Source organism: Triticum urartu, chromosome 2A (assembly GCF_056163025.1).
Source record: "Triticum urartu cultivar PI428250 chromosome 2A, HENAU_Tu73, whole genome shotgun sequence".
Classification (NCBI taxonomy): Eukaryota; Viridiplantae; Streptophyta; class Magnoliopsida; order Poales; family Poaceae; genus Triticum; species Triticum urartu.
In genome coordinates this window covers 448,231,368-448,255,462 of record NC_141874.1, presented here as the reverse complement: position 1 = coordinate 448,255,462, position 24,095 = coordinate 448,231,368, and the positions used below count along the sequence as shown (strand labels likewise).

Here is a 24,095-nt window from a genome sequence, read left to right as displayed (position 1 = left end):
TATGGTTAAAGATCTCCTGGTCGATAATATTAATGGGGATGTTATTTATTTCTGTGATGAAGCTACTAGAATTGCTAAACCTGATGAAAAAGATAAACATAGACCTATTGTTGGCATGCCTATTGTCTCTGTTAAGATAGGAGATCATTGTTATCATGATTTATGTGATTTGGGTGCTAGTGTGTGTGAGTGCAATTCCCTTTACTTTATATCAAGAAATTATGAATGATATCACGCCTGCTGAAATAGAAGATATTGATGTTACTATTAAGCTTGCTAATGGAGTTACTGTCTCACCAATTGGGATTGTTAGAGACGTTGAAGTCTTGTGTGGGAAATAAAATATCCCACCGCTTTCCTAGTTCTTGGCCCCCCACAATATAATTTTTGTTCCATTATATTTGGTAGACCTTTCTTGAACACTGTTAATGCTAAGATAGATTGTGAGAAAGAAACTATTAGTGTAAGTTTCGGGGATGTGTCTCATGAGTTTAATTTCTCCAAATTTCGTAGACAACCCCATGATAAAGAATTGCCTAGTAAATATGAAATTATTGGTCTTGCTTCTATTGTCGTGCCTCATATTGATCCTTTAGAACAATATTTGCTAGACCATGAAAATGATATGTTTATGAATGAAAGGAACGAAATAGATGAAATATTATTTCAACAAATGCCTGTTATGAAACACAATTTTCCCATTGAGACTCTGGGAGATCCTCTACCACCAAAGAGTGTTCTTGTGTTCGATCTTAAACAATTGCCTGATACCTTGAAATATGCTTATTTAGATGAAAACAAGTATATCATGTTATTATAAGTGCTAACCTTTTAGAGCATGAAGAAAAGAAATTAATGAAAACTCTGAAGAAGCACCGTGCCGCTATTGGATATACTCTGGATGATCTTAAGGGCTTTAGTTCCACTCTATGTCAGCACAAAATTAATATGGAACCTGATGCTAAACCAGTTGTTGATCACCAAGGACGGTTAAATCCTAAGATGAAAGAAGTGGTAAGGAATGAAATATTAAAGCTTCTAGAAGCAGGTATAATTTATCCTATTGCTGATAGTAGATGGGTAAGTCCTGTTCACTGTGTCCCTAAGAAGGGAGGTATTACTATTATTCCTAATGATAAAAATGAATTGATTCCACAAATAATTATTACAAGTTATAGAATGGTAATTGATTTCAGAAAATTAAAAAAAGCAACTAGAAAAGATCATTGTCCTCTACCTTTCATTGATCAAATGCTAGAAAGACTTTCAAAACATGCACACTTTTGCTTTCTAAATGGTTATTCTGGTTTTTCTCAAATACTTGTGTCACAAGAGGATCAAGAAAAAACTACTTATGCATGCCCTTTTGGTACCTTTGCTTATAGACGTATGCCTTTTGGTATATGCAATGCACCTGCTACTTCTCAAAGATGTATGATGATACGTCTCCAACGTATCTATAATTTTTGATTGTTCCATGCTATTATATTATCTGTTTTGGATATTTTATATATATTCATATGCTATTTTATTATTTTTGGGACTAACCTATTAACCTAGAGCCCAGTGCCAGTTTCTATTTTTTCCTTGTTTTTGAGTTTCACAGAAAAGGAATATCAAACGGAGTCCAAAGGAGCTGAAAATTTACTATGATTTTTTATGGACCAGAAGAAGCCCTCGAAGCACAAGAGTTGGACCAGAAGCTTCACGAGGAAGCGGCAAGGGTGGAGGGCGCGCCCCCTGGCTTGCCGCTGCCTCATGGACCCCCTGACTTGTTTCTGACACCAAAAATTCCTATAAATCACGAAATCCCCAGAAAGAAACCTAGATCGGGAGTTCCGCCGCCGCAAGCCTCTGAGTCCTCGAAAAACCAATCTAAGCCTGTTCCGGCACCCTGCCGGAGGGGGGAATCATCACCGGAGGCCATCTTCATCATCCCGATAGTCTCCATGACGAGGAGGGAGTAGTTCACCCTCGGGGCTGAGGGTATGTACCAGTTGCTATGTGTTTGATCTCTCTCTCTCTCTCTTGTGTTCTTGATTTGGCACAATCTTAATGTACCGTAAGGTTTGTTATTATAGTTGGATCTTGTGGTGTTCTTTCCTTTCTACCTTGTGATGAATTGAATCTTTTCTTTTGAGGTTTTGTTATGTTGGATTGAATCTTTGGATGTGAGAGCACTTGATATATGTCTTGTGATGGGATATCTGTGGTGACAATGGGATGTTCCATTGATCCACTTGATGTATGTTTTGATTATCAACTTGCGGATTCCAGTGGTGACATTGGGGTAATCTATGCATAGGTGTTGGTATGCGTTTTCATATTCCTTTCTCCTATAGAAATCTTGGGATACCCTTGAAGTTCTTTGTGTTGGATTGGATATTATGAATTTGAGATTATGTGATGCATATCATATAATTGACCCACAGATACTTGTGGTGACATTGGAGTATATAGGTGACATTAGGGTTGATTGATGTGTGTCATGTGGTGTTATTTTAGTACGAACTCTAGGGCTGTTTGTGACACTTATAGGAATAGCCCAATAGATTTATCGGAAAGAATAACTTTGAGGCGGTTTCGTACCCTACAAGAAATTTCATCTTATGTTCTCCGTGATAGGAACTTTGGAGTGATTCTTCATTGCACGTAGAGGGGTTGTTATATGATCCAATTATGTTATCATTATTGAGAGAACTTGCACTAGTGAAAGTATGAACCCTAGGCCTTGTTTCCAAGCATTGCAATACCATTTTTGATCACTTTTATCACTTGTTACCTCATTGTTTTTATTTATTCAGATTATAAAAATATATTTCTTTATACACTTGTATCACCATCTCTTCATCGAACTAGTGCACCTATACAATTTACCACTATATTGGGTGTGTTGGGGACACAAGAGACTCTTTGTTACTTGGTTGCAGGGTTGTTTGAGAGAGACCATCTTCATCCTATGCCTCCCACGGATTGATAATCCTTATGTCATCCACTTGAGGGAAATTTGCTACTGTCCTACAAAACTCTGCGCTTGGAGGCCCAACATGACTCTACAAGAAGAAGGTTGCATAGTAGACATCATATGATGGCTATATTCTCTGACTTTTGTGAAAAGATTGTTGAGGCTTTCATGGATGATTTCTCCATTTACAGGACTTCTTTTGATGATTGCATAAGCAACCTTGGTCGAGTTTTGCAGAGATGTGAAGAAACTAATCTTGTCTTGAATTGGGAGAAGTGCCACTTTATGGTTAATGAAGGTATTGTCTTGGGGCATAAAATCTGTGAAAGAGGTAATGAAGTTGATAAAGCTAAAGTTGATGCAATTGAAAAGATGCCATGTCCTAAAATATCAAAGGTATAAGAAGTTTCCTTGGTCATGCTGGTTTTTATAGGAGATTCATTAAAGACTTCTCTAAACTTTCTAGACCTCTCACTAATCTTTTACAAAAAGATGTTCCATTCGTTTTTTATGATGTTTGTTTAGAAGCCTTTGAAATACTTAAGAAAGCCTTAATTTCTGCACCTATTTTTCAACCACCTGATTGGAACCTACCCTTTGAAATTATGTGTGATGCTAGTGATTATGATGTTGGTGCTGTTCTAGGGCAAAGAGTTGATAAGAAATTAAATGTTATCCATTATGCTAGTAAAACTCTAGACAGTGCTCAAAGAAATTATGCTACTACTGAAAAAGAATTTTTAGCAGTTGTATTTGCTTGTGACAAGTTCAGATCTTATATTGTTGATTCTAAGGTAACTGTTCACATCTATCATGTTTCTATTAAATATCTTATGGAAAAGAAAGATGCTAAACCTAGACTTATTAGGTGGGTTCTCTTGCTACAAGAATTTGATTTACATATTACTGATAGGAAAGGGGCTGAAAACCCTGTAGCAGACAACTTGTCTAGGTTAGAAAATATTCTTGATGACCCACTACCTATTGATGATAGCTTTCCTGATAAACAATTAGTTGTCGTAAATGCTTCTCTTAGTACTCCATGGTATGAAGACTATGCTAATTATATTGTTGCTAAATTTATACCACCTAGTTTCACATACCAACAAAAGAAAAAAAATTCTATGATTTAAGACATTATTTTTGGGATGATCCACACCTTTATAAATAAGGAGTAGATGGTGTTATTATACGTTGTGTACCTGAGCATGAACATGAACAAATCCTATGCAAGTGTCACTCCGAGGCTTACGGAGGACACCATGCTGGAGACAGAACTGCACACAAGGTATTACAATCTGGTTTTTATTGGCCTACTCTCTTCAAAGATGCCCATAAGTTTGTCTTGTCTTGTGATGCATGTCAAAGGATTGGCAATATTAGTAGACGACATGAAATACCTATGAATTATTCACTTGTTATTGGACCATTCGATGTTTGGGGATTTGATTATATGGGACCTTTTCCTTCCTCCAATGGGTATACACATATTTTGGTTGCTGTTGATTATGTTACTAAGTGGGTAGAAGCTATTTCAACCAGTAGTGCTGATCATAACACCTCCATTAAAATGCTTAAAGAAGTTACTTTTCCAAGGTTTGGAGTCCCTAGATATTTAATGACTGATGGTGGTTCACACTTTATTCACGGTGCCTTTCGTAAATTGCTTGCTAAGTATGATGTTAACCATAGAATTGCATCTCCTTATCACCCTCAGTCTAGTGGTCAAGTAGAATTGAGTAATAGAGAAATAAAATTGATCTTGCAAAAGATTATTAATAGATCTAGGAAGAATTGGTCTAAGAAACTTGATGATGCATTATGGGCTTACAGAACTGCTTATAAGAATCCTATGGGAATGTCTCCATATAAAATGGTTTATGGAAAAGCATGTTGCTACGTCTTGAGCTTGCGTTGGTTTTCCCCGAAGAGGAAGGGATGATGCAGCAGAGTAGCGTAAGTATTTCCCTCAGTTTTTGAGAACCAAGGTATCAATCTAGTAGGAGCCCACGCTCAAGTCCCTCGTACCTGCACAAAGCGATAGCTACTCGCAACCAACGCGATTAGGGGTTGTCAATCCCTTCACGGTCACTTACGAGAGTGAGATCTGATACATATAATATTTTTGGTATTTTTGGTATAAAGATGCAAAGTAAAAAGTAAAAGCAAAGTAAAAATCAAAGCAAGATTAAAGTGATGGAGATTGATATGATGAGAATAGACCTGGGGGCCATAGGTTTCACTAGTGGCTTCTCAAAAGAGCATACTTATTCTACGGTGGGTGAACAAATTACTGTTGAGCAATTGACAGAATTGAGCATAGTTATGAGAATATCTAGGCATGATCATGTATATAGGCATCATGTCCGTGACAAGTAGATCGAAACGATTCTGCATCTACTACTATTACTCCACTCATCGACCGCTATCCAGCATGCATCTAGAGTATTAAGTTAAAAACAGAGTAACGCCTTAAGCAAGATGACATGATGTAGAGAGATAAATTCATGCAATATGAAATAAACCCCATCTTGTTATCCTCGATGGCAAAGATACAATACGTGCCTTGCTGCCCCTTCTGTCACTGGGTAAGGACACCGCAAGATCGAACCCAAAGCTAAGCACTTCTCCCATGGCAAGAACTACCAATCTAGTTGGCCAAACCAAACGGATAATTCGAAGAGACTTGCAAAGATAACCAATCATACATAAAAGAATTCAGAGAAGATTCAAATATTATTCATAGATAGACTTGATCATAAACCCACAATTCATCGGTCTCAACAAACACATCGCAAAAAGAAGATTACATCGAATAGATATCCACAAGAGAGGGGGAGAACTTTGTATTGAGATTCAAAGAGAGAGAAGAAGCCATCTAGCTACTAACTATGGACCCGAAGGTCTGAGGTAAACTACTCACACTTCATCGGAGGGGCTAGGATGATGTAGAATCCCTCCGTGATGACGGCCCTCTTCTGGCGGAGCTCCGGAACAGGCCCCAAGATGGGATCTCGTGGATACAGAAAGTTGCGGCGGTGGAATTAGGTTTTTGGCTCCTGTTCTGATCGTTTGGGGGTACGTTGTATATATAGGAGGAAGAAGTATGCCAGAGGAGCAACGAGGGGCCCACGAGGCAGGGGGGCGTGCCCTAGGGGGGGCGCCCCCCACCCTCGTGACCGCCTCTTTTGTTCCTTGGAGCAGGGTCCAAGTATCCTGGATCACGTTCGGTGAGAAAATCACGTTCCCGAAGATTTTATTCCGTTTGGACTCCGTTTGATATTTCGTTTCTTCAAAACACTGAAATAGGCAAAAAACAGCAATTCTGCGCTGGGCCTCCGGTTTATAGGTTAGTCCCAAAAATAATATAAAAGTGGAAAATAAAGCCCATATAGTCCAAAACAGTAGATAATATAGCATGGAGCTATCAAAAATTATAGATACGTTGGAGACATATCACATGTCACTTATCTCTTGAATTAGAACATAGAACTTATTGAGGAATTAAAGAGCTCAACTATGATTTCAAACTTGCCGGTGAGAAGAGGCTATTTGACATTAGCTCACTTGATGAATGGAGAACCCAAGCCTATGAAAATGCCAAGTTGTTTAAAGAAAAAGTTAAAAGATGGCATGACAGAAGGATACAAAAGCGTGAATTCAATCTAGGTGACCATATCTTGCTATACAACTCTCGTTTAAGATTTTTTGCAGGAAAGCTTCTCTCAAAATGGGAAGGGCCTTACATTATCGAGGAAGTTTATTGTTTCGCTGCCATCAAGATCAACAATGCCGAGGGTACCGACCCGTGGTAAATGGGCAAAGAATCAAAAATTATATCTCAATTACTCCCATAAATGTTGAAACCAATATTATTCGTACCATAACACCGGAGGAGTACATAAGGGAAACTTCCCAGAACGTTCTAGACCCCCGAAAAGGAATAGGTATGTGATACGGTAAGTAAACCGACTGCAAAAGTTTTCCAATGGCAATTTACTCCGTTTTGGATTATTTAAAAAATTAGGAAAATAAGAAGTAGTCCGACTAACGCACGAGGAGGCGACAAGCCGTGGGGGTGCGCCCTACCCCCCTTGGTGCACCTCCCGGGCTTGTGGCCACCTCGTGTGCCCTCAGGACTCTGTTTTCTCCTAGATTACTTGTTTTGCACGGTAAAAAATCATTATATAACCTCCCGAAGGTTTTGACCACCGTACCACTACAATATCCTCTGTTCTTGTTTCGAGCTGTTTTCTGCTAGAGTTTTCAAGGTCTGGCATCATGTCTTCCTCCTCCTCCAACAATGTGGAAGATGATGCTTGGTTGATGCATATGGAACTTAGGAGGGAGGATGCCTAGGGAGTCATGATGGAGGAGGATGAAGGGGATTCACTTGAGGTTCAGTCTCCGGCTTCGGAAAGAGGCACTCTAGCTGGCATCTCTATTGTTCCAAATCCGCATCAAGCAATAGGGACTACAAGCAACCATGGAGGCCAAGAGATACGAGAAGGGCTTCCCCCTAGGAGGCCCTTACACAGTTTACATCAGAAAAACTTTCATAATTTGGTTCATAACTATGGAGTGGAGAATACTCCTCATGCACATATACCCTCCAATTGGGATATATCCCGTCCAAGTGAAAGTGATGCAGGGAAAAGCTCTTGGTGGCCTGAAAATAAGCATATTTTAGAGGAAATTTGGAAGAATGCAAATATGCTCCAATGTGTACTCCAATAATTGTAGGACCTGAAGGGTAGTTTAATGAGGCTGACAGAAACGTTATCATCGCCACCTCTGAAGAAGGAGACATGAGTACATGGGTATGGGCACTCCCCTTGGCTTGTGCCAAGATTGGGGGAGGTGCCCCGGTATCGTATCACCACCACATCTTTACCTTAATTATTTTTCTTAGTTTGATCCTTTTTGTTATATCTTGGTTTAGTAGAATAAAGTTTTTCTTTAGTATGATCTAGTTTTGAGTTTTACTTTGTGTTCCCTCTATGTAATCGAGTCCGAGAGTTATATAATAAAGAGTAATTTTGAGTTGAGGGCTTTGTTTTCTTGCTTTGATCTTAGAAAACAAAAGAAAAAGAATAAAATAAGTAAAAAGATTATATAATAATCTTATGGAGAGTGATGACTTCACATATAAGAAGTATGTCGTATAAAATTTGTTGGGAGTTGACAAACATAGTTTTGGTCATTGATGCAATTAATAGGAAGTAATAAAGAAAGAGAGGTCTCACATACAAATATACTATCTTGGACATCTTTTGTGATTGTGAGCACTCATTAAAATATTATATGTTAAAAGGTTGATGTTGGACAAGGAAGACAACATAATGGGTTATGTTTCCTTATATCCGAATAGAAGTTATATTGTCATGGATCCTCCAACATGTTAAGTTTTCTTCTCATCCTATGCTAGCCAAATTTTCTGCACCAAGTAGAGATACTACTTGTGCATCCAAAATCCCTCAACCTAGTTTTGCCATGAGAGCCAACCATACCTACCTATGGATTGAGTAAGATCCTTCAAGTAAGTTGTCATCGGTGCAAGCAATAACAATTGCTCTCTAAATATGTATGATCTTTTAGTGCGAGGAAAATAAGCTTTATACGAACTTGTGATATGGAAGAAATAAAAGCGACAGACTTCATAATAAAGTTCTTTATCAGAAGCGGCAATATAAAGTGACGTTCTTTTGCATTAAGATTTTGTGCATCCAACCATGAAAGCGCATGACAACCTCTGCTCCCCTCTGCGAAGGGCCTATCTTTTACTTTTACCTTCTACCCTTTATACTAGAGTCATGGTGATCTTCACCCCTCCTTTTTATACTTTTTCATTTTGGCAAGCACTATATGTTGGGGAAGATCCAGATATATATATATATATATCCACTCGGATTTAGGTGTTCATAAACTATTATCGTTGACGTTACCCTTGAGGTAAATGGTTGGGAGGCAAAACTATAAGCCCCTATCTTCCTATGTGTTTGATTGAAACTTTGATCTCATAAGTATCACATGAGTGTTCACAATTACGAAAGATTAAATGATGGTTGAGTATGTGAACTTGCTAAATAAAAGCTCTTACATTGACTCTTTTCGATGTCATGATAAATTTCAATTGTCCCAATGACCAAGACCATAGTTTGTTGGTTTTCAATAAAGTTTTTGATTCATACTTTACCTTGTGAATGAATTGTTACTTTAACATAAGAAATTATATGGCAATATATGTTGCTGTTCTAAAGATGATCATGATGCCATCATGTCTGTATTTTATTTTATCTACACCTCTATCTCTAAACATGTGGCATGATTATCGATTCCGTCTTACACATTATGGTACAATACTTATCCCTTTTCTCTCTTAATTTAAAAGATTTACAAGAAGAGGGAGAATGTCGGCAGCTGGAATTCTGGAATGGGAAGGAGCAAATCTGAGAGAACTATTCTGCACAACTCCAAAAGTTTTGAAAAATTACGGAGAATTATTTCAGAATATATAAAAATTATTGGGCGAAGAAACTACCAGAGGGGACCCACCAGGTGGCCACAAGCCTGGGGGCGCGGCCCCAAGGCTTGTGGGCCCCCTGGCAGGTCTCCGGTGCCCATCTTCTGCTATATGAAGCATTTTGACCTAGAAAAAATATAGAGAGAGCTTTTGGGATGAAGCGCCACCATCTCGAGGCGGAAACTGGGCAGAAGCAATCTAAGGCTTCGACGGAGCTGTTCTGCCGGGGAACTTCCCTCCCAAAGGGGGAAATCGAAGCCATCTTCACCAGCACCATCTCCTCTCAAACCCTAGTTCATCTCTTGTATTCAATCTTTGCCTCCAAACCTTAGATTGGTACCTGTGGGTTGCTAGTAGTGTTGATTACTCCTTGAATGTGCAACAAATCCCCAGGTGGTTTTGGTAATTCATAACAACATATAGCTCATTGCACTAGTATCCATCCAAGTTTAATATTTCGGAAAGTTCATTGATGGCATGGCATGGACTAGATATGTTGACCCCTCAAAATGCTAAGGACAGATATTGGCAAAAGCTCAAGACTCTTCATTTCTATTTTAGTGATTCAAGATCACATTGAGTCCATAGGAAAAGCCAATACTATTATAAGGGGATGAGGTGTTGCTTAATGGTCTACTTGCTCAAAATTCTTAGTGATATGCTCCAAAGCCCTCAACCACTTTCTCAAATCCAAATATGTCCTAAACCTAAAGTCAAACTCGGCCCCACTGATTTGATCTATCCGACGCCACCGAGTTCCTTTGACACAGCCATAGACAGAAACCCTAATTAGTTTGGTCTCAACGATAGGGATTTCGGTCTCACTGAGATGGGATTACAAACTCTCTGTTTCCCTTCGTAACATTTCAGTCTTACCGAAATGAGTGATCGGTCCCACCGAGTTCGCAATGCAAACTCTTTGTTTCGCTTCGTAACGTTTCGGTCTTACCAAAATGAGCGATTGGTCCCACCGAGTTTGCCTGACCAACTCTCTGTTTGCTCATTGTTGAAATCGGTCCCACCGAGTTCGTGCAATCGGTCACACCGAGATAAGGTTTTTCCCTAACCCTAGCGCATCGGTCCCACCGAGTTGATCATGTCGATCCCACCGAGAATCCTAAGATTCACATTTTGAACTGAATCTGTCTCACCAAGTTCACCTATTCGGTCTGACCGAGTTGGGTCAAATGTGTGTAACAGCTAGATTTTGTGTGAAGGCTATATATACCCCTCCACTCGCTTCTCTATTCAAGAGAGAGCCATCAGAACGTGCCTACACTTCCACTACTCATTTTCTGAGAGAGAACCACCTACTCATGTGTTGAGACCAAGACATTCCAATCCAACCACAAGAATCTTGATCTCTAGCCTTCCCCAAGTTTCTTTCCACTCAAATCATCTTTCCACTATAGCCAAATCTGTGTGAGAGAGTTGAGTGTTGGGGAGACTATCATTTGAAGCACAAGAGCAAGGAGGTCATCATCATCACACCATCTATTACCTTTTGGAGAGTGGCGTCTCCTAGATTGGTTAGGTGTCACTTGGGAGCCTCAAACAAGATTGTGGAGTTGAACCAAGGAGTTTGTAAGGGCAAGGAGATCGCCTACTTCGTGAAGATCTATCCAAGTGAGGCAAGTCCTTCGTGGGCGATGGCCATGGTGGGATAGACAAGGTTGCTACTTCATGCACCCTTCATGGGTGGAGCCCTCCATGGACTCGCGAAACCATTACCCTTCGTGGGTTGAAGTCTCCATCAACGTGGACGTATGATAGCACCACCTATCAGGACCATGCCAAAAATCTTTGTGTCTACATTGCGTTTGCCTTCTCCAAACCCTTCCCTTTACCTTCATATGCAATGTCTTACTTTCTACTGCTATATTCTTAGAATTGCATGTGTAGGTTGATTGCTTGACTTGTGCTAAGTTGCTAAAATCTGCCAAGATTTAAAATTGGAAAAGGCTAGATTTTTATTTGGTCAAGTAGTCTAATCACCCCCTCTAGACCTACTTTCGATCCTACAAGTGGTATCAGAGCTTTGGTCTCCATTTGCCTTGATTTCCATAGCTTTGGTGATCATAGCCTTAGTTTCATAACCTAGGAGTGTATGGCGTCTAGCGAGGGGAACTACCACTGTAGAGGTCCTTACTTTGATGGTACTAATTTTGCTAGCTGGAAGCATAAGATGAAAATGCATATTCTTGGACATAACCCCGCCATTTGGGCTATTGTGTGTATTGGCTTGCAAGGTGAATTCTTTGGAGATGGAAGAGAACCGAATCATGAAGCAACCGTGGAAGAATTGAAGATGTTGCAATACAATGCTCAAGCTTGCGATATCCTCTTCAACGGATTATGCCCCAAAGAATTCAACAAAATTAGCGGCCTTGAGAATGCAAAGGAAATTTGGGATACTTTGGTTGATATGCACGAAGGTACCGAGTCCGTCAAGGAATCCAAATTGGATGTGCTTCAAAGTCAACTTGACAAGTTCAAAATGAAGGATGGTGAAGGAGTCGCTGAAATGTACTCTAGGCTTGCTCTCATCACAAATGAGATTGCCAGCTTAGGAAGTGAAGAGATGACCGATAGATTCATCATCAAGAAGATCCTAAGAGCCTTGGATGGAAAATATGATACTGTGTGCACTTTGATCCAAATGATGCCCAATTACAAAGATGAAAGATCTCAAGCCTACAGAAGTCATTGGTAGAATTGTTGCTCATGATATGTCACTTAAGGATAAAGAAGAGCTTCACAACAAGTCTAGTGGTGCTTACAAAGCTTCTTGTGATGCTCCTACAACATCAAGTGAGAAACAAGTCTTCAATGAAGAATTGAGCTTAATGGTGAAGAACTTCAACAAGTTCTACAAATGTAGAAGCAAAGAGAGAAGTTCCAAGTCAAGGTCCTACAATGACAAAAGATCTTCTAGTCGTGATCGCAATTGCTATGATTGTGGATGACCCGAACACTACTCTAGTGAGTGTATGGCTCCCTACAAAAGAAGAGAAGACTCACCTAAAAGGGGAAGTAAAAGAGAGGAATCACCACCAAGAGAGAGAGAAGGAGCAGAGATGATCGTTATGAACGAAGACCCTCTCGCAGAAGCAAGGATTTAGAAAGGAAGTACAAGTCATCAAAGAGCTACACAAGACGAAGACATCAAGATCATATTGGTGAATGGGTATCCGGTTCTGACTCTGACAACTACTCTGAGAGAAGCTATCACTCTGACTCCGAATATACTCAAGATGAAGGTGTTACTGCTCTGGCACTTGTGTCATTCAACTCCTAGACATATTTGATTCACCAAATGAAGGGATTGGAAGATGCTTCATGGCTAAAGGCCCCAGGGATTCACACCCCGAGTATGTTGATTTCAATAGTGATGAAGATGATTTTCTAGGTGATGATGATTTACTTGTTGACAACTCTAGTGATGAAAGCTAAGATGAAACTGCTATTAATCATGCTAATCAAAATGAAACGAATGACGATGTTAAGAAGGAGATTGAGCGACTAACTAAAGAAATAAACACTCTTAAGTTAGTGATGATCCACAAGTATATGGGATCAATTGTAGCCTTTTTGATAAGTAAGAGTGTCGAACCCAACGAGGAGTAGAAGGACATGACAAGTGGTTTTTAGCAAGGTAATGTCTGCAACCGCTGAAATTGTAAGTAACAGAGTAGTCTGATAGCAAGATAATTTGTAACGAGCAAGTAACGATAATGGTAGCAAAAGTTCAGCAAGGTAGCCCAATCCTTTTGAGGCAAATGATAGGCCAAAACGGTCTCTTATAATAAGCAAAGCGTTCTTGAGGGTACACGGGAATTTCATCTAGTCACTTTCATCATGTTGATTCGATTCGTGTTCGCTACTTTGATAATTTGATATGTGGGTGGATCGGTGCTTAGGTGCTCTTCTTACTTGAACAAACCTACTACTTATGATTAACCCCCTCTCAAGCATCCGCAACTACGAGAAAAGTATTAATAATAAATTCTAACCATAGCATTAAATTTTGGATCCAATCGGTCCCTTACGGAATAACGCATAAACTAGGGTTTAAGCTTCTGTCACTATCCCAACCCATCATCTAATTAGTACTCCACAATGCATTCCCTTAGGCCCAAATATAGTGAAGTTTCATGTAGTTGACATTCACATGACACCACTAAGGGAATCACAACATACACATTATCAAAATATCGAACACATATCAAGTTCACATGATTACTTGCAACAAGATTTCTCCCGTGACCTCAAGAACAAAAGTAACTACTCACAAGTGATAAACATGCTCAAGATCAGAGGGGTATTAAATATCATATTGGATCTTAACATATAATCTTCCACCAAATAAACCATATAGTAATCAACTACAAGATGTAATCAACACTACTAGTCACGCACAAGCACCAATCTATAGTTCCGGCACACAGATTGAACACAAGAGATGAACTAGGGTTTGAGAGGAGATGTTGCTGTTGAAGATGTTGATGGAGACTTCCCTCCCCAAGATGGGAGAGTTGTTGGTGATGATGATGCCAATGATTTCCCCCTCCGGGAGGGAAGTTCCTCCAGCGGAATCGCTCCACTGGAGGGCAAAATTGCTCATGCCCAAGTTCTACCTCGAGACGGCGGCGCTCTATCCCGAAAGACCTCTCCTGGTTTTTTCTAGGTCAAAATGACTTATATACTAGAAGATGGGCACCAGAGGTGGGCCAGGCTGAGCACAGCCTACCAGGGCGCGCCTGGGGGCCAGGCACGCCCTGGTGTCTTGTGCTCACCAGGTGCCCCCCTCCGGTGGTTATTTGCTCCAGTATTTCTTATTTATTTCATAAGAAATCCTCGTGAAGTTTTAGCTCATTTGGAGTTGTGTGGAATAGGTAGCTTGACGTAGCTTTTTCAGGTCCATATTTCTAGCTGCTGGGATTCTCCCTCTTTGTGTGTACCTTGCATATTATGAGAGAAAAGGCATTAAAATTACACCAAAAAGCATTATTATGCATAAAAGCACTATAAATAACAGTAGGTAAATGATACGTCCATTTTGCATCATGCTTTTATATCGATATTTATTGCATTATGGGCTGTTATTACACATTATGTCACAATACTTATGCCTATTCTCTCTTATTTTACAAGGTTTACATAAAGAGGGAGAATGCCGGCAGCTGGGATTCTGGGCTAGAAAAGGAGCAAATATTAGAGACCTATTCTGCACAGCCCCAAAAGTCCTGAAACTTCACGGAAGCTATTTCCAGAATATATAAAAAATACTAAGCGCAAGAAGTTCCAGAGGGGGGCCACACCCTGGCCACGAGGGTGGGGGGCGCGCCCCCTGCCTCGTGGGCCCCCTGGTGGCCCTCCGATGCCCATCTTTTTCTATATGGAATCTTTTGTCGAGGAAAAAATCATAAGCAAGCTTTCGGGACGAGACTTCCCCGCCACGAGGCGGAACCTTGGCGGAACCAATCTAGGGCTGTGGCGGGGCTGTTCTACCGGGGAAATTTCCCTCTGGGAGGGGGAAATCATCACCATCGTCATCACCAACGATCCTCTCATCGGGATGGGGTCAATCTCCATCAACATCTTCACTAGCACCATCTCATCTCAAACCCTAGTTCATCTCTTGTATCCAATCTTTGTATCCAAACCTCAGATTGGTACCTGTGGGTTGCTAGTAGTGTTGATTACTCCTAGTTGATGCTAGTTGGTTTACTTGGTGGAAGATCATATGTTCAGATCCATTATGCATATTAATATCCCTCTGATTATGAACATGAATATGCTTTGTGAGTAGTTACGTTTTTTCCTGAGGACATGGGAGAAGTCTTGCTATTAGTAGTCATGTGAATTTGGTATTCGTTTGATATTTTGATGAGATGTATGTTGTCATCCCTCTAGTGGTGTCATGTGAACGTCGACTACATGACACTTCACCATTGTTTGGGCCTAGAGGGAGGCATTGGGAAGTAATAAGTAGATGATGGGTTGCTAGAGTGACAGAAGCTTAAACCCTAGTTTATGCGTTGCTTCATAAGGGGCTGATTTGGATCCATATGTTTCATGCTATGGTTAGGTTTACCTTAATACTTCTGTTGTAGTTACGGATGCTTGCAATAGGGGTTAATCATAAGTGGGGTGCTTGTCCAAGTAAGGACATCACCCAAGCACCGGTCCACCCACATATCAGATTATCAAAGTACCGAACATGAATCATATGATCGTGATGAAAACTAGCTTGACGATAATTCCCATGTGTCCTCGGGAGCGCTTTACATCATATAAGAGTTTGTCTAGGCTTGTCCTTTGCTAAAAAAAGGATTGGGCCATCTTGCTGCACCTTATTTACTTTTATTACTTGCTACCCGTTACAAATTACCTTATCACAAAACTATCCGTTACCGATAATTTCAGTGCCTGCAGAGAATACCTTACTAAAAACTGCTTATCATTTCCTTCTGCTCCTCGTTGGGTTCGACACTCTTACTTATGGAAAATCTATGATAGATCCCCTACACTTGTGGGTCATCAAGACTCTTTTCTGGCGCCTTTGCCGGGGAGTGAAGTGCCTTTGGTAGGTGTAATTTGGCAAGGAAAAATTTATATAGTGTGCTGAAATTTACTGTCACTTGTTACTATGGAAAGTAATCCTTTTAGGGGCTTGTTCGGGGTATCTTCACCCCGACCGGTAGAGCAAATAGTTGCTCCTCAACCTACTGAAAATGAAAATGTTTACTTTGAAATTCCTTCAGGTATGATAGAGAAACTGCTAGCTAATCCTTTTGCAGGAGATGGAACATTGCATCCCGACTTACACTTAATCTATGTGGATGAAGTTTGTGGATTATTTAAGCTTGCAGCTATGCCCGATGATGTTATCAAGAAGAAGTTCTTCCCTTTATCTTTGAAGGGAGATGCATTGACATGGTATAGGATATGTGATGATATGGGATCATGGGACTACAAGCGGTTGAAATTGGAATTCCATCAGAAGTTTTATCCTATGCATCTTGTTCATCATGATCGTAATTATATATATAATTTTTGGCCTCGTGAAGGAGAAAGCATTTCTCAATCTTGGGGGAGGCTTAAGTCAATGTTATATTCATTCCCCAATCATTAGCTCTCAAGCGAAATGATTATTCAAAATTTTTATGCTCGACTTTCTGACAACAATAGCCCCATGCTCGATAATTCTTGTACTAGTTCCTTTATGATAAAGACTATTGAATACAAATGGAATTTATTGGAGAGAATTAAACGCAACTCTAAGGATTGGGATCTCGACGAAGGTAAGGATTCAGGTATAACACCTAAGTTTGATTGTGTTAAATCTTTTATGGATACCGATGTTTTTCATAAATTTAGCACTAAATATGGACTTGACTCTGAGATAGTAGCTTCTTTCTGTGAATCCTTTGCTACTCATGTTGATCTCCCTAAGGAGAAGTGGTTTAAATATAATCCTCCCATTGAAGTAAAAGTAGTTGCACCTATTAAAGTTGAAGAAAATACTATCACTTATAATGATCCTATTGTTCCTATTGCTTATGTTGAGAAACCACCTTTCCCTGTTAGAATAAAGACTCATGCTAAAGCTTCAACTGTGGTCAACAAAAGCAATATTAAGACACTTAAACCCCCTAAGCAAGTTAAAGTTGAACCTAATGTTGCTATGGTTAAAGATCTCTTGGCCGATAATATTGATGGGCAGGTTATTTACTTCTGTGATGAGACTGCTAGAATTGCTAAACCTGGCACTAAAGATAAACATAGACCTGTCGTAGGCATGCCTGTTATTTCTGTTAAAATAGGAGATCATTGTTATCATGGCTTGTGTGATATGGGTGCAAGTGCTAGTGCAATACCTATTTCCTTATACAAAGAGATTATGCATGATATTGCACCAGTTGAAATAGAAGGTATTGATGTTACCATTAAGCTTGCTAATAGAGATACTATTTCACCAATTGGGATTGTTAGAGACGTTGAAGTCTTGTGTTGGAAGGCTAAATATCCTGCTGATTTTCTTGTTCTGGGTTCCCCACAAGATAGCTTTTGTCCCATTATATTTGGTAGACCCTTCTTGAACACTGTTAATGCTAAGATAGACTGCAATAAGGATATTGTTTCTGTTGGTTTAGGGGATATGTCTCATGAGTTTATTTTTTCTAAATTTCGTAGACAACCCCATGATAAAGAATTGCCTAGTAAAGATGAAATTATTGGTCTTGCTTCTATTGTTGTGCCTCCTACTGATCCATTAGAACAATACTTGCTAGACCATGAAAATGATATGTTTATGAATGAAAGAAGGGAAATAGATGAGGTATTCTTTAAACAGGGACCTATTCTGAAACACAATTTGCCTGTTGAAATCCTAGGGGATCCTCCTCCACCCAAGGGTGATCCCGTGTTTGAGCTTAAACCATTACCTGATACTCTTAAATATGCTTATCTTTATGAAAAGAAAATATATCCTGTTATTATTAGTGCTAACCTTTCAGAGAAGGAGGAAGAGAAATTATTGAAAACTCTGAAGAAGCACCGTGCTGCTATTGGATATACTCTTGATGATCTTAAGGGAATTAGTCCCACTCTATGTCAACACAAAATAAATTTGGAGGAACACGCCAAACCAGTTATTGATCATCAACGACGGCTGAATCCTAAGATGAAAGAAGTGGTAAGAAAGGAAATATTAAAGCTCCTTGAGGCAGGTATAATTTATCCCGTTGCTGATAGTAAGTGGGTAAGTCCTGTCCATTGCGTCCCTAAGAAGGGAGGTATTACTGTTGTTCCTAATGATAAATATGAATTGATCCCGTGAAGAATTATTACAGGTTATAGGATGGTAATTGATTTCCGCAAATTAAATAAGGCTACTAAAAAGATCATTACCCCTTGCCTTTTATTGATCAAATGCTAGAAAGATTATCCAAACATACACATTTTTGCTTTCTAGATGGTTATTCTGGCTTCTCTCAAATACCCGTGTCAGCTGATGATCAATCAAAGACCACTTTTACTTGCCCTTTTGGTACTTTTGCTTATAGACGTATGCCTTTTGGTTTATGTAATGCACCTGCTACCTTTCAAAGATGCACGATGGCTATATTCTCTGACTTTTGTGAAAAGATATGTGAGGTATTCATGGATGATTTCTCCGTTTATGGGTCCTCCTTTGATGATTGCTTGAGAAACCTTGATTGAGTTTTGCAGAGATGTGAAGAAACTAATCTTGTTCTGAATTGGGAGAAATGCCACTTTATGGTTAATGAAGGTATTGTCTTGGGGCATAAAATTTCTGAAAAAGGTATCGAAGTTGATAAAGCTAAAGTTGATGCAATTGAAAAGATGCCATGCCCCAAGGACATTAAAGGTATAAGAAGCTTCCTCGGTCACACCGATTTTTATAGGAGGTTCATTAAGGACTTCTCAAAAATTTCTCGGCCTCTGACTAATCTATTACAAAAAGATATTCCTTTTGTCTTTGATGATGATTGTGTAGAAGCATTTGAAATACTTAAGAAAGCATTGATTTCTGCACCTATTGTTCAGCCACTTGATTGGAATTTACCCTTTGAAATTATGTGTGATGCTAGTGATTATGCTGTAGGTGCTGTTCTAGGGCAAAGAGTTGATAAGAAATTAAATGTTATTCAATATGCCAGTAAAACTCTAGACAATGCCTAGAGAAATTATGCTACCACTGAAAAGGAATTCTTAGCAGTTGTATTTTCTTGTGATAAGTTCAGACCTTATATTGTTGATTCTAAAGTAACTATTCACACTGATCATGCTGCTATTAAATACCTTATGGAAAAGAAAGATGCTAAACCTAGACTTATTAGATGGGTTCTCTTACTACAAGAATTTGATTTGCATATTATTGATAGAAAGGGAACTGAGAACCCCGTTGCAGACAACTTGTCTAGGTTAGAGAATGTTCTTGATGACCCACTACCTATTGATGATAGCTTTCCTGATGAATAATTAAGTGTCATAAAAGCTTCTCAAACTGCTCCATGGTATGCTGATTATGCTAATTATATTGTTGCTAAATTCATGCCACCTAGTTTCACATACCAGCAAAAGAAAAAGTTCTTATATGACTTGAGACATTACTTTTGAGATGACCCACATCTTTATAAAGAAGGAGTAGATGGTGTTATTAGACGTTGTGTACCTGAGCATGAATAGGAACAAATCCTACGCAAATGTCACTCCAAGGCTTATGGAGGACACCATGCTGGAGATAGAATTGCACATAAGGTATTGCAATCCGGTTTTTATTGGCCTACTCTCTTCAAGGATGCCCGTAAGTTTTTCTTGTCTTGTGATGAATGTCAAAGAATTGGTAATATTAGTAGACGTCAAGAAATGCCTATGAATTATTCACTTGTTATTGAACCATTTCATGTTTGGGGCTTTGACTATATGGGACCTTTTCCTTCCTCTAATGGGTATACACATATTTTAGTTGCTGTTGATTATGTTACTAAGTTGGTAGAAGCTATTCCAACTAGTAGTGCTGATCATAACACCTCTATTAAGATGCTTAAAGAAGTTATTTTCCCAAGGTTTGGAGTCCCTAGATATTTAATGGCTGATGGTGGTTCACACTTTATTCATGGTGCTTTTCATAAAATGCTTGCTAAGTATGACGTTAATCATAGAATTGTATCTCCTTATCACCCATAGTCTAGCGGTCAAGTAGAATTGAGTAACAGAGAGCTCAAATTAATTTTGCAAAAGACTGTTAATAGATCTAGAAAGAATTGGTCCAAGAAACTTGATGATGCATTATGGGCCAATAGAACTACATATAAAAATCTTCTGGGTATGTCTCCGTATAAAATGGTTTATGGTAAAGCATTTCACTTACCTCTTGAACTAGAACATAAGGCATATTGGGCCATTAAAGAGCTCAATTATGATTTCAAACTTGCCGGTGAGAAGAGGTTATTTGACATTAGCTCACTTGATGAATGGAGAACCCAAGCTTATGAAAATGCCAAGCTGTTTAAAGAAAAAGTTAAAAGATGGCATGATAAAAGGATACAAAAGCATGAGTTCAATGTAGGTGATTATGTGTTGCTATACATCTCTCGTTTAAGATTTTTTGCAGGAAAACTTCTCTCTAAATGGGAAGGTCCTTACGTTATCGAGGAGGTCTATCGTTCCGGTGCCATAAAAATCAACAACTTCGAAGGCACAAATCCGAGGGTGGTGAACGGTCAAAGAATTAAACATTATATCTCAGGTAATCCTATAAACGTTGAAACTAATATTATTGAAACTGTAACCCCGGAGGAATACATAAGGGACACTTTCCTGAATGTTTCAGACTCCGAAAAGGAATAGGTACGTGGTACGATAAGTAAACCGACTCCAAAACAGTTCTAATGGCAATATTTCTTCGTTTTGGAATATTTAAGAAAATAGGAAAATAAGAAGCAGACCAGAAAGGACACGGGGCTTCCATGAGGGTGGGAGGCGCGCCCTACCCCCTGGCGCTCCCCCTGCCTCATGGGCACCTCATGTGCTCTCCAGACTCCGTTTTCTTGCATGATACTTCTTTTGGTCGGTAAAAATTAATTATATAATCTCCCGAAGGTTTTGACCACCGTATCACGTAAATATCTCTTGTCTTTGTTTCGAGCTGTTTTTTTGACAGATCTAGGTTGTCATGTCGTCTTCAAGCCCCCCCCCCCCCAGGACAAGTTCTTCGAGAAGGTCATGAACCCCTACCTCGCGGAGGTGCTGCAACACCCTCAAACCATTGAGATGCGTGTGGGGTTGTTGCACATCCGCGATGTTGAGGGACCACGGAGGACCGGAAGCACGGAGGCAAGGCTTGAGGCATTGGAGCAACACGTTTTCAAGTGTCAGGAGATGGTGGAGCATGGACTGGACTCCAATCACATTATGATCACGGACTTCACCAACAAATACAAGCTGGACGTCAAGGACATTGGGGAGGCCATCTTCCAGCTTCATGAGAAAATCGAGCACCTTCAAGCCCAGATCTATGACCTGCAAAACCAAAACTGTGAGTATGAATATAGATTCAAGAGGATGAGTTTGGCTGCAGATTTGAGGATTCATGAGACTCGATCATCCTTCTATGATGGTGAGCCCATGCCTTGGAAGAGGGACGACAAGCCTACATCATCAACAACTCCATCTCCTTCACCAGCAAAAGAGATATAATCACATTGGTATGGGCACTCCCCTTGGAAACTGCCAAGCTTGGGGGAGTGCCCCGGTAACGTATCACCATCACAACTTTTATCTTTACCATTTTTCTTAGTTTGATCCTTTTGGTAATATCTTGATCTAGTAGAATAAAGTTTTAGTATGATCTTGTTGTGAGTTTTGCTTTATGATCCCTCTATGTAATCGAGTCCGTGAGCTATATAATAAAGATTAGAGTTGAGTCAAGGGCTTGATTATTTTGCTATGATCCTGAGGGAATAAAATAAAAAGAGAAAGAATAAAAATAAACAAAGAGATCATATGGATCTTATGGAAAGTAATGAGCTCACATATAAAGAGTATGATGAATAAAAGTTGTTGAGAGTTGACAAACATAGTTTTGGTCATCGTTGCAATTAATAGGAAGTAATAAAGAAAGAGAGGTTCTCATATAAATATACTATCTTGGACATATTTTATGATTGTGTGCACTCATTAAAGTATGACATGCTAAGAGTTGATGTTGGACAAGGAAGACAACGTAATGGGTTATGTTTTCTTACATCTGAGATAAATTATATTGTCATGGATCATCCAACATGTTGAGCTTGCCTTTCCCTCTCATGCTCGCCAATTTCTTCGCACCAAGTAGAGATACTACTTGTGCTTCCAAATATCCCTAAACCCAGTTTTGCCATGAGAGTCCACACACCTACCTATGGATTGAGTAAGATCCTTCAAGTAAGTTGTCATCGGTGCAAGCAATAAAAATTGCTCTCTTAATATGTATGACTTACTAGTGCGGAGAAAATAAGCTTTATACGATCTTGTGATATGGAAGAAATAAAAGCGACAGACTGCATAATAAAGGTCCATATCGCAAGTGGCGATGTAAAGTGACGTTATTTTGCATTAAGATTTCATGTATCCAACCATAAAAGCGCATGAAAACCTCTGCTTCCCTCTGCGAAGGGCCTATCTTTTACTTTTATCTTCTACCTTACATAAGAGTCATGGTGATCTTCACCTTTCCTTTTTACATTTTGTCCTTTGGCAAGCATAATGTGTTGGAAAGATCCTGATATATATATACCTAATTGGATGTGAGTCTTCATGAACTATTACTGTTGACATTACCCTTGAGGTAAAACGTTGGGAGGCAAAACTATAAGCCCCTATCTTTCTGTGTGTCCAATTAAAACTTCGTACCCATAAATATTGCGTGGGTGTTAGAAATTGTGAAAGACTAAAAGATGGTTGAGTATGTGGACTTGCTGAAAAGCTCTTATATTGACTCTTTCCTATGTTATGATAAATTGCAATTGCCTCAATGACTGAGATTAGAGTTTGTTGGTTCTCAATGAAGTTTATGATTCATACTTGAAATTGTGATTGAATTGTTGCTTTAGCATAAGAGATCATATGACAATATATATATATATATATATATATGTTGCTGTTCTAAGAATGATCATGATGCCCTCAGGTCCGTATTTTATTTTTATCGACACCTCTATCTCTAAACATGTGGACATATTTTTCGATTTTGGCTTTCGCTTGAGGACAAGCGAGGTCTAAGCTTGGGGGAGTTGATACGTCCATTTTGCATCATGCTTTTATATCGATATTTATTGCATTATGGGCTTTTATTACACATTATGTCACAATACTTATGCGTATTCTCTCTTATTTTACAAGGTTTACATGAAGAGGGAGAATGCCGACAGCTGGGATTCTAGGCTGGAAAAGGAGCAAATATTAGAGACCTATTCTGCACAGCCCCAAAAGTCCTGAAACTTCACGAAAGCTATTTCCAGAATATATAAAAAATACTGAGCGCAAGAAGTTCTAGAGGGGGCCCACACCCTGGCCACGAGGGCAGGGTCGCGCCCTACCCCCTGGGCGCGCCCCTGCCTCGTGGGCCCCCTGGTGGCCCTCCGAGGCCCATCTTCTGCTATATGGAGTCTTTCGTCAAGGAAAAAAATCATAAGCAAGCTTTCGGGACGAGATTCCGCCGCCACGAGGCGGAACCTTGGTGGAACCAATCTAGGGCTCTGGCGGAGCTGTTCTGCCGGGGAAATTTCCCTCCGGGAGGGGGAAATCATCACCATCGTCATCACCAACGATCCTCTCATCAGGAGGGGGTCAATCTCCTTCAACATCTTCACCAGCACCATCTCATCTCAAACCCTAGTTCATCTCTTGTATCCAATCTTTGTATGCAAACCTCAGATTGGTACCTGTGGGTTGCTAGTAGTGTTGATTACTCCTTGTAGTTGATGCTAGTTGGTTTACTTGGTGGAAGATCATATGTTCAGATCCATTATGAATATTAATATCCCTCTGATTATGAACATGAATATGCTTTGTGAGTAGTTATGTTTGTTCCTG

The 24,095-nt window shown here is 39.6% G+C and overlaps 1 pseudogene; it reads right to left on the bottom strand.

Moving 5' to 3' along the window:
* The window catches only part of LOC125541703 (protein DETOXIFICATION 16-like), a 49,463-nt pseudogene extending 25,582 nt beyond the window's left edge, over positions 1-23,881 (bottom strand).
* Positions 23,882-24,095: the final 214 nt, after the last annotated feature.